Here is a 12723-nt window from a genome sequence, read left to right as displayed (position 1 = left end):
CCTGAGTGTGCTCAGAAGCAAGCCTTTGTTGAGTGTCCTCAGAGAGACTGGACAAAGCCTCGACGATCATTCTCCTTTATAGCTACACCTAAGGATGACATTGATCTAAAAAATAGGGACGGAATGGTGAAGCATTGCAGTAACATAGCCCAAACCATATGTTCAGGCAGTGGTTAAAAATGAAGCAGTGCCTCTTGTTTGACACAGAGGCAAGATTTTGGCATGGGAGAAGTATGATAAGCATCAGTCTAGGGAAGGTGAGCAACGTGGTGTTTCTCAGTGATAAGGTAAACTGCCATTCATTTTCTTAACTGTCTTACAATACCACTACCTTGCTAACCAATTTAATCTGGGAGCTCTTCCTGCCCCCTGATATCTTGATCATAGGTGTTAAATGTGATGTCTCTGCATTCAAATGTCTTAGTTCCTAATTTCTTTTGATTTGTTGTAATCATGGCCGCAATGCCTGTAACAACTGTAGCAACTGTATTTACATACAGGTGACCATCCCCTGCTATGATGAGCCAACATCTCCTCCATGTGTCACACCTTTAGGTCTGGTAATACAAATAGCCTTCCTTCCTCCCTTTTGTACCTGTATCCTGCCTAATTACAATATCTGTAACCACTATACGATCAGCATTTACATACTGTGTTACCCCCACCTTGTGCCTACTATATAACTGTTCTCCTGCCCTTCACTCTCGGTCAGTCTATTGCCTCAGACCCACACCTTGTCAGTAGGCCCACCATATTCTGGAATACCATCAAACTCACACCACTGCAGCAAACTCTGAACTGGATTGAGTGAATTTTCTTCAGCACTTCTCATTGTAATCTCTCAAGGAAAACTCTGCCCCAGTCTACCACAACATCTGGTGGGAGAGTGCCATCACTTAGAAAAGCCTGCAAAAACGAATGCCTTTCAGCAAGAGTTTGATATCTGAAGTTATGCAACTTTCTTACCCACTAACTGTGCTTGCTTTCAAATTTTAATGTTCAAAGCTGGATGTCTGTGCCAAACAGAACAAGAGTTCTGGATAGTGACATAAAGATCTTTAGGCTTTAGTGGATCTCAAAAGGTTGATTTGCAAATGCTCCTCGATCAGAGCTTCAGGTATGCAATCTGACCAGTGGAAATCCCACACCATGGGACACTTCTAATTGACTTGCACTGACTGTCTGGACCTGAGCATACCTCTGATATGGCTCTGCTGTGCAACTAATACATTTGGCAGGAGATTCTGACAAAAATGTGTGTCAATCAATCTCACAATACTTCATTCAAGGTTTTGCCAAAACTCTCATCAAAGCCCCAAATACTGACAGACTGTCAGCTGCAATGTCACATGGGGTTCCTTTGCAGATCTGGCATCAGACAAGGGAATGACACTTATTTGAAGATCTTTTAAGTTTTTCACAAGAATCCAGACAGAAGATCCTGGCAAACATAGTTAAAATCTTAGTGGATAGTAAGATCAATTGCATCTGATCAGAGTTAGTAGGGTGGTGAAGTGGGTCTGAAGAAGAAGATGATGGGTTTTGCAGGTAAAGCAAAGGAAATACCTCTTTCTGATGCTTGTTGGTTTGCAGATGAGGATAATGGGCCTGGTGTCCCCATGTTTCAGTTGGCTACCTAGCTAGGTTGATTTGCATTACATTACTAGCCAGCTAGTAAGGCTAGTTAGCTAGCTAACATTAGCTAGCCAGTGGTTCAGGTAACAGCATATCGATAAAAAGGTTCCAAGTAAAATTAATATGTCTAACCTATGGCTTTCTTCCTTGGCTTCCTTTCATTTTAATTTTAATTTTCCCAAAGGATAAGTCAATTTAAAGCCATGACAACACATAAAATATCTGTCAGACTTGAGCAAGTCAGCCATCTATATCAGTATCTCAGACTCATGTGATGACTTTGAAACTGGCTTGCTTGTATGGAAAAGTGCGGTCTGAAAAAAAAAAAAAACCCAAAAACTGCATTCTGATATGTTCATACATTTTATTTTAGCCATCGTGACCTTAAACACAAGAGGATGCCACTGCCACACTGACTTACACTGCAAGAGAGACACAATGGTGTTCTTTAAAGGAATATATAGCACAAATTTTATACATTCAGACACATTCTGGCCAAAATCGATGACTACAGGGTCAACAAAGCTGAAGCTGTTGTTAAAAATGTTTTTTTTCTCCTGTAATGTGTTTTTCTTTAAGTTTCAAAAGCAGATATGACTGACTCAGGATATGTACTTCTTCATAATCTTCAGTGAGTAATAGCAGTGAAAGGATGGAGTGATTTTGTTTGTCATTTCGATTTTAAATCAAAGTTTCTTAAAAGTTGGCCTTGCTGCTTGGATTTTCTGAGGCTACAACTGAGGCTATCAGACTTTCATGAGAAGAATCTTTATTCCTTCTTGACATTTGTGATGTATTGTTGGAAAGGACAAGGAACAGCTTTTCCCTTTTTTAATATGAATTTTCAGATGGGAGGAAAACTGTATATCTTCAGATGTAACGACAGAGAAGTCAATTTGATATTGTCAATCAGCTGCACTTCCCACTGTGGTCATATGCACATCTTTATGGAAATAAACGTGACACCTAAAGGCTGAAAACCTGCTCTACTGCATACAAGAAACTCACACTTGAATGACATATAGGCATACAACCACAATTAAGCACGTGCCTCGCTTATACCAGGATATTGCTGCAGGTTTTGGAGCAAATATTGCAGGTTATTATTTTTGCATGTTCATTACAGGCTGTACAATCAACATCAAACTCTCATTTGTCTAACACCAGAGACAAAAGCTTTATTCTTTATCATAGGGAAATTAACTTTTATATGTCTACAATCTAAAACAGAGGCAGACAAATGGCCATATATTGTCTCAAATACAAATACACTTCACTTTCATCAAGTCTATATTCACTCACTTAAATGGATCCTTACACAAAAAATTCACCCAACTCCCACAGCAAAGTTATTGTTAAAGCTTGGCCTGCAAGCAGATACCACTGGTCATATGAATAAAGTGTTAAAAGTATTCAAACTTCCAGTTGCTAAAGACAGACGCTTCCCAGAATTTTAACAAGTTAGCATAAATTAAACCCATCTTAAACATAGCTCACAAATTGGGTGACCTAATTCACAAATGTAATTTTAATTTCTCAGTATGATGTTATTGACCTTTTTGTTGCGTTCAGGCACAGAGGATGAACGATGATGATGATGCGCACATGCTCCACAGCCACTGCAAAAATAAAAAGACTGATTGTACCATTAATTTTTTATGACAGCCTGTCATTCTTGTTTCTGGCACCAATAAGAGCATGAGACTTGAGGTTATTTTATCGTATTTTGAAAAATCAGTACATTACCGTTAGTACTTGGCTGTATTTCCACAGCAATTTATTCTGGTACAGACAAAGACAAAGAACAAGATCATGGGGAACAAGGGAACAACAATAGGTGATTTTAGAAGAAAGCAGGGATACAAAATGACAACAGGAATTCTCACCAATTCTGTAGTACAGTAATGTATTTTGGCATAGCATGTGCCAAGGGAAAGATGTACAAGTAATTGAATAATGAGCAACTTGTCAATAATTCATCAATTACAGTGACACACCAGGTTAAACCCCAACTCTATAGTAAAATGTTGCTCCCTTGCTCCTCATAGACTTGTTTCTATCCACCTTCTATCTCAGCACCTGAGTTAGAAAACAAAATGACAAGTCTTATAAAGCGTTACTGGAGTTTTTATTGAACTATAATTGTTTGACTTCTTCAGTTGCTAGTTACTTAGATTAAGATTTAACACACAAAACACATCTAATTCTAAAAAAGATTACACCACACAGCAGAATGGCTTAATTACAGGCTTCACCTCTAATGGTTACAACAGTAAAATGCTTATATGTTGACACATCAGTTAGGGCAGGTGATATTTTAAATCAACATTGTATGTGGATAATGAGTGCTTTTGTTGTAATGATACATGTCATACGTCAACCGTATGCAACAGTTCTGCTCACACACGGAAAGCAAAACCTTCAGTGACTAATTTTGGCAATTCAAAATTCAAATGTTAGCTCACTAACAAATTATAATCATGTCCTCACAATACAGTCCCATTTAAACTTATTATATAAATTTATAACACTGAGTACATTTTACTGACAATACATCTGTACTAATTTGAATAAAGCTCTGCTTTTCCCTGTACACTTCCTCAGATTCCTGTATTTGAGTACAGCTAACAAAGCTTTTACTCACTCTGTAGTAAAGAGATAAGGTGAATAGGGTGAACAAAGACAGACACACACACACACACACACACACACACACACACACACACACACACACACACACACACACACACACACACAAACATGGTTATTGATCTTGTAGATTTGTCAGAGGTGTGATGGGTTATGAGGGTGAGGATGCTGCACTGACCTGGAGAGCCACCTGTCATCTATCACCACAACAGTTTAACTAACACACACAAGCACACACACAAAAACTCTAGTTCGATTATACTAAAGCAGTAGTTCACTCACTTGCACAATAAAGCACACTCACTCACAGTAAACACATCGTACATTATGCTCTCACAAACAGCCACAATCACAAAGACACTTCCACAAAGCTATTTATATTTTATTAACTCTCTGTAATAGCTTTGCAGACATCCAACACAAATCGCACTGCCAGTCACATTGTTATTCTGCTCAATTTGTCCTCTATGGGGCAACTTTTATTTTGAAAAGGGGGAAAGCTATCCTGAATGTTCAGCCCACTACAAGACAAATCTCTGCAGATAGAAACTTTTGGACATATAAATCTCCAAAACTTTGCCAACACCTTTCACTCACTCACTCCTTTTCTCCCTCTAACCTCCATCTTCCCATTCAATTGTATTTAGGTGTAACTGATGCTAACGTCAAACAAATGGGACTTTGGATGGAAAGAGGGGAAAGGGGAAGAGATGGGTTATACTGTAGATGGATAGGGGGTTAGGTTGGCGGCAAAGGAGGCAGTAGATAAGACTGAATGCAAGGAGATGACAAGAGGGATACAGGGAAAAGAAAGTGGGACTGTGCAGGAATGAATCAGAGAGGTAGTTGTTGCCTTTAGCAATCTGAGGCACACTGATCAATACAAAGAATATTTCTGCAAGTCATTCGTCTCTCCACTATATGTGTCTTCATTTGTTACCGTGACCTCTCCCTCCAGTTCCTGTCTACCTTGCAACCTCTTTATGAACTGAGTGCCTCAACTTCTCTTGTGTGTGTGCATATGAGAAAGTGAGAAGATGTGTGCTACATTTTGTATAAGCTTGATAAAGTTAATATATACAAGATTCTAAGTGAATTACAAAGTAATCTAAGAATGGAAAAACCATGTAGAATAAAGGTCAACTGGTATCAGGAGATAAAATGAAACCTTTTCTGTCAAAAGGAAATTCAATGGGATATTGGATCCCGTTCATCGGGTTTAATTTTTTTTTTTTTTTATCGCCGTCATTGTAACTTTCAACCAGGATAAACTCTGCCTATTGCTAAACAAATCACATATTAGCAGTGTAAATGTTCGTATTAATAACAAATCATTGTAGACATGTAAAAATAAAAATCAATTTATTTGCTCATATTGGCAGGCAAGTTTTGTTTGGAAAACCTTCCACCATATTGACTGTTTATGCTTGGCTGCAGTTTGGCTTCATGGCTTCCTGTATCATCCCTACTGGGACTTTAGACAGGTGTGTATGTGCATGTGTGTGTCAGTCTTTGTGAGTGTGAGAGAGCGGGGAGAGGAAGAGACGGTGAGGAACCGACTCAGAGGATTGATTTCTGTATGAATGGCGGGGATTGATTTGTGTGTCTGTGTTTAAAACGCCTCTGTGTGAAGAGTGTGTGTGAAAATCCATATCAGGGACCCAGATTGTCCATACTTAATAGTTGCTGGATGTGTGGGTATGTATTTGAGGTGCATGCGTGTGAATGTGCAGATGCAGAGTGAGCCTGAGTGTCCCTTGGTCTCATTAGCCACCTGTCATGAGTAGAGTCATCTTCTGCCATGCTTTCCCTCTTTCTGTCTCTCGCATTATTAGTGCACAGACACACACACATACACACACACAAATGCATGCAAAACAACTGATCACACACATAAAGTCTCCGGAGCTCCATGCTGACAGACCTGCAACCATCGGCAACTGCTCTTGTTTACGCTGGAGATGAATGAGACAGATCGTTGCTCAACTTGCCTAAATAGTTCCCCAATCACCCAGACAGGTGGTGTGTGTGTGTGTGTGTGTTTTGGGAATGTGTGCATATGTGTGTGTATGTGATGTGTGTGTGGTTGCATGTATGTTTAAAAGATTTAGTGGCAGGTGGCACCATTTCATTTGTTTGTTTTTGCTCCCATCCCTCTTGACTTACCTCTCCTCTCTCTTGCTCATTTTCTTTTCTCATGTCCTTTCCCTCTTACCTTTCTTATTTCCTCTCTGCCTTGCTTCCTTTTTTCTTCTCTCTCTAAAAAATTTAGTTCTTAATTTCAGAACAAAACTGAGGTATGCCATGCCAAGGAATTTCAATAAACCTTTGCATTTTCCTGGGGAAGCAGGTGAAACATTCATTCTGAGTAAAAATGCGAAGCCAACCCCCGTCCAATCACCTAAATTTCAAGTGGTTAGTAAAAACTATGAAGGTACTAATATGCAGAAGATGCGACTGCTCATTCAGAGTCTGGTGAGGAAAGCAGAACAAGTTTTTATTTCCTCAGGTATATAAAATATTAACTCGCGAAGGTGGGGAAAAAAAAAAACAAAACATAAACGGACCCTCTTCCCCAGTTGCTAAGGTTTGGGAAAATATAGCTGAGCATTCTTTTGGATCAACTTGCAGCAGCAGAACCAACTCCTGGACAGGGATGCTGATGTGGGGAAGGAGCAGGAATAGCAGTGGGGTGTTAAACGGAGGGTAATTAATTTAGTGTTCAACAGAACTGTAAAGGTGAGAGAATTCCTAAAGATAAGATGGGAGAAATGTTTGAACTGAAGTTGCTGCACTAGGACAGTTTAAGTGTGGATTCAAAAGTGAACATGCCCCTGGAATCTATGAAAAACGTCATTGTTTGTACATTATCATTTAAATGAGCAAGCAACAACGCAACAACAAACGCAGACCATAGATGGGTTTATTATGCACCATCAAATACCTCCAATAAGGGCCAATCTTATTAAAAAATTATAAAATTATGTTCCATGTGCCACAGTTTTGCCTTTAAAAATGACAGAGATATCCCTACTGTCCTTGCACACAGAGGTTAGTTAGTCAGACGGCAGGTTTTTGAAAAACAGGAATGGGGTTTTTCAAGAAAGGATAATATATCACATGTCTTGTGAATACTGTTACATCACTGCTCCTGGAACCACTGTGGTCCTTTATTGATGATGGTTGATACACATACCATGATGACTAATACACCAACACAAATACACAGACAGACACATGATTCTGTTGAATGTCTTAGATGCACTTTACAAAATGTCTGCTCTCAGCAAATATTATCAAGTAAATCAACAAAAGAAAATGCTCTTCCAAACACCCATACTCAATTGATTGGCATTTGAAACACACTAGGGAGAAATCAATGGATATCTAGCTTTTGTTTGTAATCGTTTGACTCAAAACCATGGGGAGCAAAGTTTCTTGTTGACATACTTTGGCATCTTGAATACATTCAAAAGTTTTGTACTTTTGTCCAAAAGCTTCATATGAAAAAGGCCTAGCTGAAAAGGTGTCTTTTATATTGGGCCCACACGTGTTGTTTTGCCGTTCTATGGTCTCATATTGAGAGAGTCTCTAAAACTCTTGTTTACAAATCAATAAGAAATTATTTGATCATAAACTCTCACAAAGTATCCAGAGTAATTTAAAAAAGGGACATGACTGACTAAATAAGAATTTTGGTATTATCCTTAATCCACATTGGTGAAAAACCCTTTAGCAGCAACATTAAACTCCCATGACGCATTAGCAACACAACACCATAAATTTCCCAAACTTAGTAGACTGCATTTATAGCACATGCTGAGGGTAAATGCGTATGTGTGCATACATAGTCTTTGCATATATGCAGGTGTATGTCAGCGTGAATGTCATTAGTGTATGATAGAAGAGCAAGTTTGTTTGTGTGTGCGTGTGGGAATGTGTGTGTGTCTGTGTGTGCGCAACCCTAGGAGGGAGCAGAAAGCAGGTCACATTCCTAGCTGTCACTCCCCATTTCTCTGCATCTTTCCTATTCATGAAATATTTACAACAATTACAATGAGACCTCATCAACTATTTACAGCAAACCTGCACACACCTCAGAGTACTGTGGCTAGTGATGTTAAATGAGTAAGTGCAGGAATTCTGAATCATCTTTCCCAGTCCATTAATAATGCAGTAATTTACATTTTGAATTAAACAATGCTGGACTGAAGTGCTAATTATGATTCCCATTCTGTCAATAAAGTCTTTTTTCCATAGGAATAATGCTGAAACAACCGGACCCTCTGCTGCTCAAGTGTGTTTAAATCACTGTGCTGTGTTCAAAAAGGAATTCAAAACTATTGCTATGTCAGTACCTTCCTCAACTGGAGGACGGAGAATTTGAGCAACTGTGACTACTTAAGTGTCCTTGAGCAAGGCTATTAACAAACTGAGAGGCTGTTCTGCAACTGAATCTTACTTTCGACCTCTATCCAGGATCAGTCTAGAATCTAGTCTTGTGAAAATTCATAACTAAAAACACTAATTAGCCCTAACTTAGCCAGAGTGTACCTTGCCTCTCATAGGTTCCAGCCTTCCACAACTCTGATTAGGATAAGTTGACATAAAAAGTGGTTGGATGAAATCTAATGTAAATTAGTATGAGTGAGTAGAAAGATCCAGTGAGAGGCAAAATGTGCCAATATTGCAAAAGCTTAGAAAAATAGACAAAAGCAATGACTTGATTTTCTGTGTCATTTTGCAGGTAGATTAAGGAAAAAATACTCGAGCCATTTTCAGCTCTCAGAGTTCTGTGCTCTTTTCCAAAAAGTCAGGGAGCTTTATATGCTCCTTCTGGCAAAATGATACAAATGATTCAACAACTACAGCAGTGGTATCTTTTTAAGCTGCAATGAAAACTAGGCTGTCGGCAGAAATAGACAGACAGATAAGGTCTGAAATGAAGAGGGAAATCACGTGGAGGGACAGACAGAGAGGCAGACGGAGGGAAAGGAGGAAAGCAAGTGATAGAGTAAGACAGGGAAAGTGACTAAATAAGAGAAGTGGGGGGGTAGACAAAGAAAGTGGGGAAGAAGTGTGTGACAGAGAAGACTGGCAGCAGAGAGAGGAGTGTGAGTGACAACAGTACGGTAGAGCAGTCTCTTGAGCTTGAGTGTAGAGCAAGGTGACAATGTTATTTGACACTCCTTGTTTCTATTTACTGTAATAGGAGCTCACTGTGGCATGCTTCCATTCTCAGCCATCCAGCCATCACAGTAAATACTGCAGATGCATGCACACACTCACTACACACACAAGCACGCAAGATTTATACACACATATACATCCAAACACTAGATCCAGATATTTTCCTCATTCACACGGTTAAATGCTGTCTCAATCTCTGACGTGCAGCTGCACCTCAGCCATGCAGTGAGGTGTTGTATGTGTCCATCTGTAGTGAACATTTATGACAGATGGGAGACACTTTGAAGAGCCATCGGCTATTACACTTCCCATAGGAGCAACTACCTGGAACGACAAATCACTCCTCTGTTCATTTCTCCTCCTCCCCATTTTTCCCTTCCTTCTCCACAGGCTCCTGCCACAGCAGGGGAGAGATTTAACACGACACACCACTGTAAATGACAAAACCGTCAGGCACATGAGAAGAACAAACTGGCGGTTGGAAGAGGGAACTGCAGAGAGGATTTAGATATATTGGCAAATGAGAGAAAGGCAAAATATACAAGAGAGAGTAAGACATCCAGCCAAAGATATGTACAGTGGGTATGCGTTACCCATGACATGAAAAGATTGGGCACAACTTTGAAAAACCAGGATGAATTAAGAAAAGCAGAGAAAAGGCAAGTAGAAACAATGAATAAGAAACACAAAGACAAGGTAATAGAAAAAGAGGGGAGGGGTAAAAAAAGCATGTAGCTGAGACTAAACTGACATTTTGACATGTTGGATTCAATCTTTTGATTACATACTGTATCTCAGTGAAGCTTAACTTTCTATGTAGAGGCTTAAAAAAGTGTCATTTTTTGGTGAACTCATTGCCATCAAAGGGAGTGTTAGTGATGATCAAATACGACACAGCATTTTTAATATCAGGGATGACTGTATCTGTGCTGGCTGCCTGTGGTTTTTCAGAATAAATTTGACATGAACAAATTCTATTCAAAAGCTTACAAAAGCTTTCCCCTCTGTCTAAAGTTGTATTTGTGATAGATAAAACCCAGACATTCATATCTTCAAAAACAAAATGGGTCCTACTAACAGACCTACAACTTTCAAGGATGCACTCTGATGCCAAAAATAGGACTCTGCCAATTGGATTTGAACAAAGCAATAGCACCATTAAAATAACATACTTACTTGAGGTCCTTTAACTTGATGCTGGCAAGTGATCTGCTGAACCCAGTGAACAGTAACCGCGAATAAGGCCACTGTAGAAGTAAAGCGAGGGTGCCTATGACGAGGCAGTGACAGTTTCATTGGTAATTCTGTTGGTTGGGGGAATTTTGACAGGGTCATTTCCCAAAAACCTGAGAGCGAGGGCAGAAATCTGAGAGCAGAGGTTTTGCCAGTGGCAAGCAGTGCAAGAAGGATTCAAACTGGAGCACAAGATATTTGCGCAAGCAACAGTTTATCTCAGTGCAGACAAAGAGTATTGAGCAGGGGCAGAGCAAATTTGCGCTTGAACAGGGACTATTTGAGAGAGAGGGCAGGGATTTGGAGGAAAGCACCAGAAAATCTGAATTTAAAATGAAGAAATAAAGCTCTTGAATAAAAATAGGTAAGAAACTACACATTTCATGCTTTTCTGGTTGATTAATGATACAGAATATATGAGTGACTTATTAAAATTCATGGTAATCTCTTTAGAGGGCCTTTTTCCTGATGGACTGTGATTGAAAAAAAAAACAAAAAACAGGCAAATTCTGAATAGGGGATTGGATCAGTGGTCAGAATTGCAATTACTTTGTGCACGGGTTAACAATAAGAAAATCAATGTAAAGCCTTCACAAGCCAAGTGATTCTTTAAGAGTTTGCACATTTGTGAGTATCATGATTTGAGAACATGTGACAGAGAGGACGCAATGGTTGAGAGGTGAAGATGGCCAAAGTGACAGAGACAGATAGAGATTTCAAAAGGCTACCGTTTCTTATCAGCAAAGGTCACTCAAGCAATTACGTGACACATTGATTTATATCCCCTGAGGCAAACACTCTCACAAAAGCAAGCACAACACACAAACACACACACGCACAAACTCTAATACACACACAAAGACCCACTATCAATCTGCTGCCCACCCTTAATTATTATTGTTTTCTGTGGAAGTCTTGTGGTTTGCTGAGATCATTAAGGTCGTGGCCACTGGGATGGGGCTGTTTTTAGTCTCTCCACTAGCTCTTTGCCTCATCCTGACAAGCCAGTCCATTCATTACATAAAACATCCATCAGTCACCCACAGCTAACAGCTCTCCTGTGATCCTTTGTTTACGAAAAGTGTAACTTTAACAGAAAGAGAAGGACAGTGTCTCTTGGCTTTTCCTCTCTCTCAGATGTATAGCAAATCATGTGCAGGTTGAGTAGGTTTTTAACAGTACATGCACTAGTTGAATTAGATTAGAGGGAAATCTTAGTCATATTAGACCTCCAATGGAGTACATTACTCCTGCTAATGAAATAAAACAACCACAAAATCAAGAGCCTTTGATGTTCTTGGATGATGTCGATTCATGCACTTTAGTATGCCTCGTAAATTTCTATTATCTTTTTTTTTTTTTTTTGTCCCAATACCAAAATGGTCCTTATTGTATTATCAAGCATGTAATTAACATTTTGGAGACATCTAGAGAGCTATGCTATAAAGCAAGTTGTCAGTGTACCAGTTCTTCTACTTCTTTCCGAAATCATCACCTATAGCTGAAAGCTGAAAATAAGAATGAAAAAATACAAGACTTAGGTTGGATTTAGACAATGCAGTCCTTGAAATATAAATGGTGTTCCAATTCCTACCGTCTACCTTGTGATCGAGAAGAAGTAAAGTAACGGGCAACATAACTTTCAACAATACTCAAATCATGTCTTAGAGCCTTTTAAAATGCAAGTTCAGAAATCATATTTCATGTCCCAACAGTACCTGCAAGCAACACAATAACAATAGTGTACAGCTATGGTACTGGTCCTGTGAAGCATCGGTGGTTTGATCTAGATCGTAATGTAACAGACAATGGTATTTTCATCATGCCAAGGTTTAGCAGGTAATCATAGCTTTGTAATTACCACATTTGGTAATTAGCACTAAAAAACAAATGATGCTGGTGGTGCCAGATGAGTAAGAGCAGTAAGAGGTACAGAAAAGATGTAGGCTTGATTCTCTGATGAACATAAATGTCTATATCAAATTTTATACCGAGCCATCTAATAATGGAGAAGTG

At 39.2% G+C, this 12723-nt stretch overlaps 1 long non-coding RNA gene across 4 annotated transcripts in view; it reads right to left on the bottom strand.

Annotated features, from left to right (window-relative positions):
• Positions 1–215: 215 nt before the first annotated feature.
• Positions 216–12723, bottom strand: part of LOC139632062 (uncharacterized) — a 236961-nt gene continuing 224453 nt past the window's right edge. For all 4 annotated transcript variants that reach the window (XR_011693493.1, XR_011693491.1, XR_011693492.1 and 1 more), the window contains one exon: positions 216–3254. This is a non-coding gene — a long non-coding RNA (uncharacterized lncRNA). The remainder of the gene's footprint in view (positions 3255–12723) is intronic.

Source organism: Trachinotus anak, unplaced genomic scaffold (assembly GCF_046630095.1).
Source record: "Trachinotus anak isolate AG129_WGS33_773 ecotype Australia unplaced genomic scaffold, CSIRO_AGI_Tana_v1 ptg000014l, whole genome shotgun sequence".
NCBI classification, from domain to species: Eukaryota; Metazoa; Chordata; class Actinopteri; order Carangiformes; family Carangidae; genus Trachinotus; species Trachinotus anak.
The sequence above is the reverse complement of the archived record's forward strand: the minus strand, read 5'-3'. Positions and strand labels throughout refer to the sequence as shown.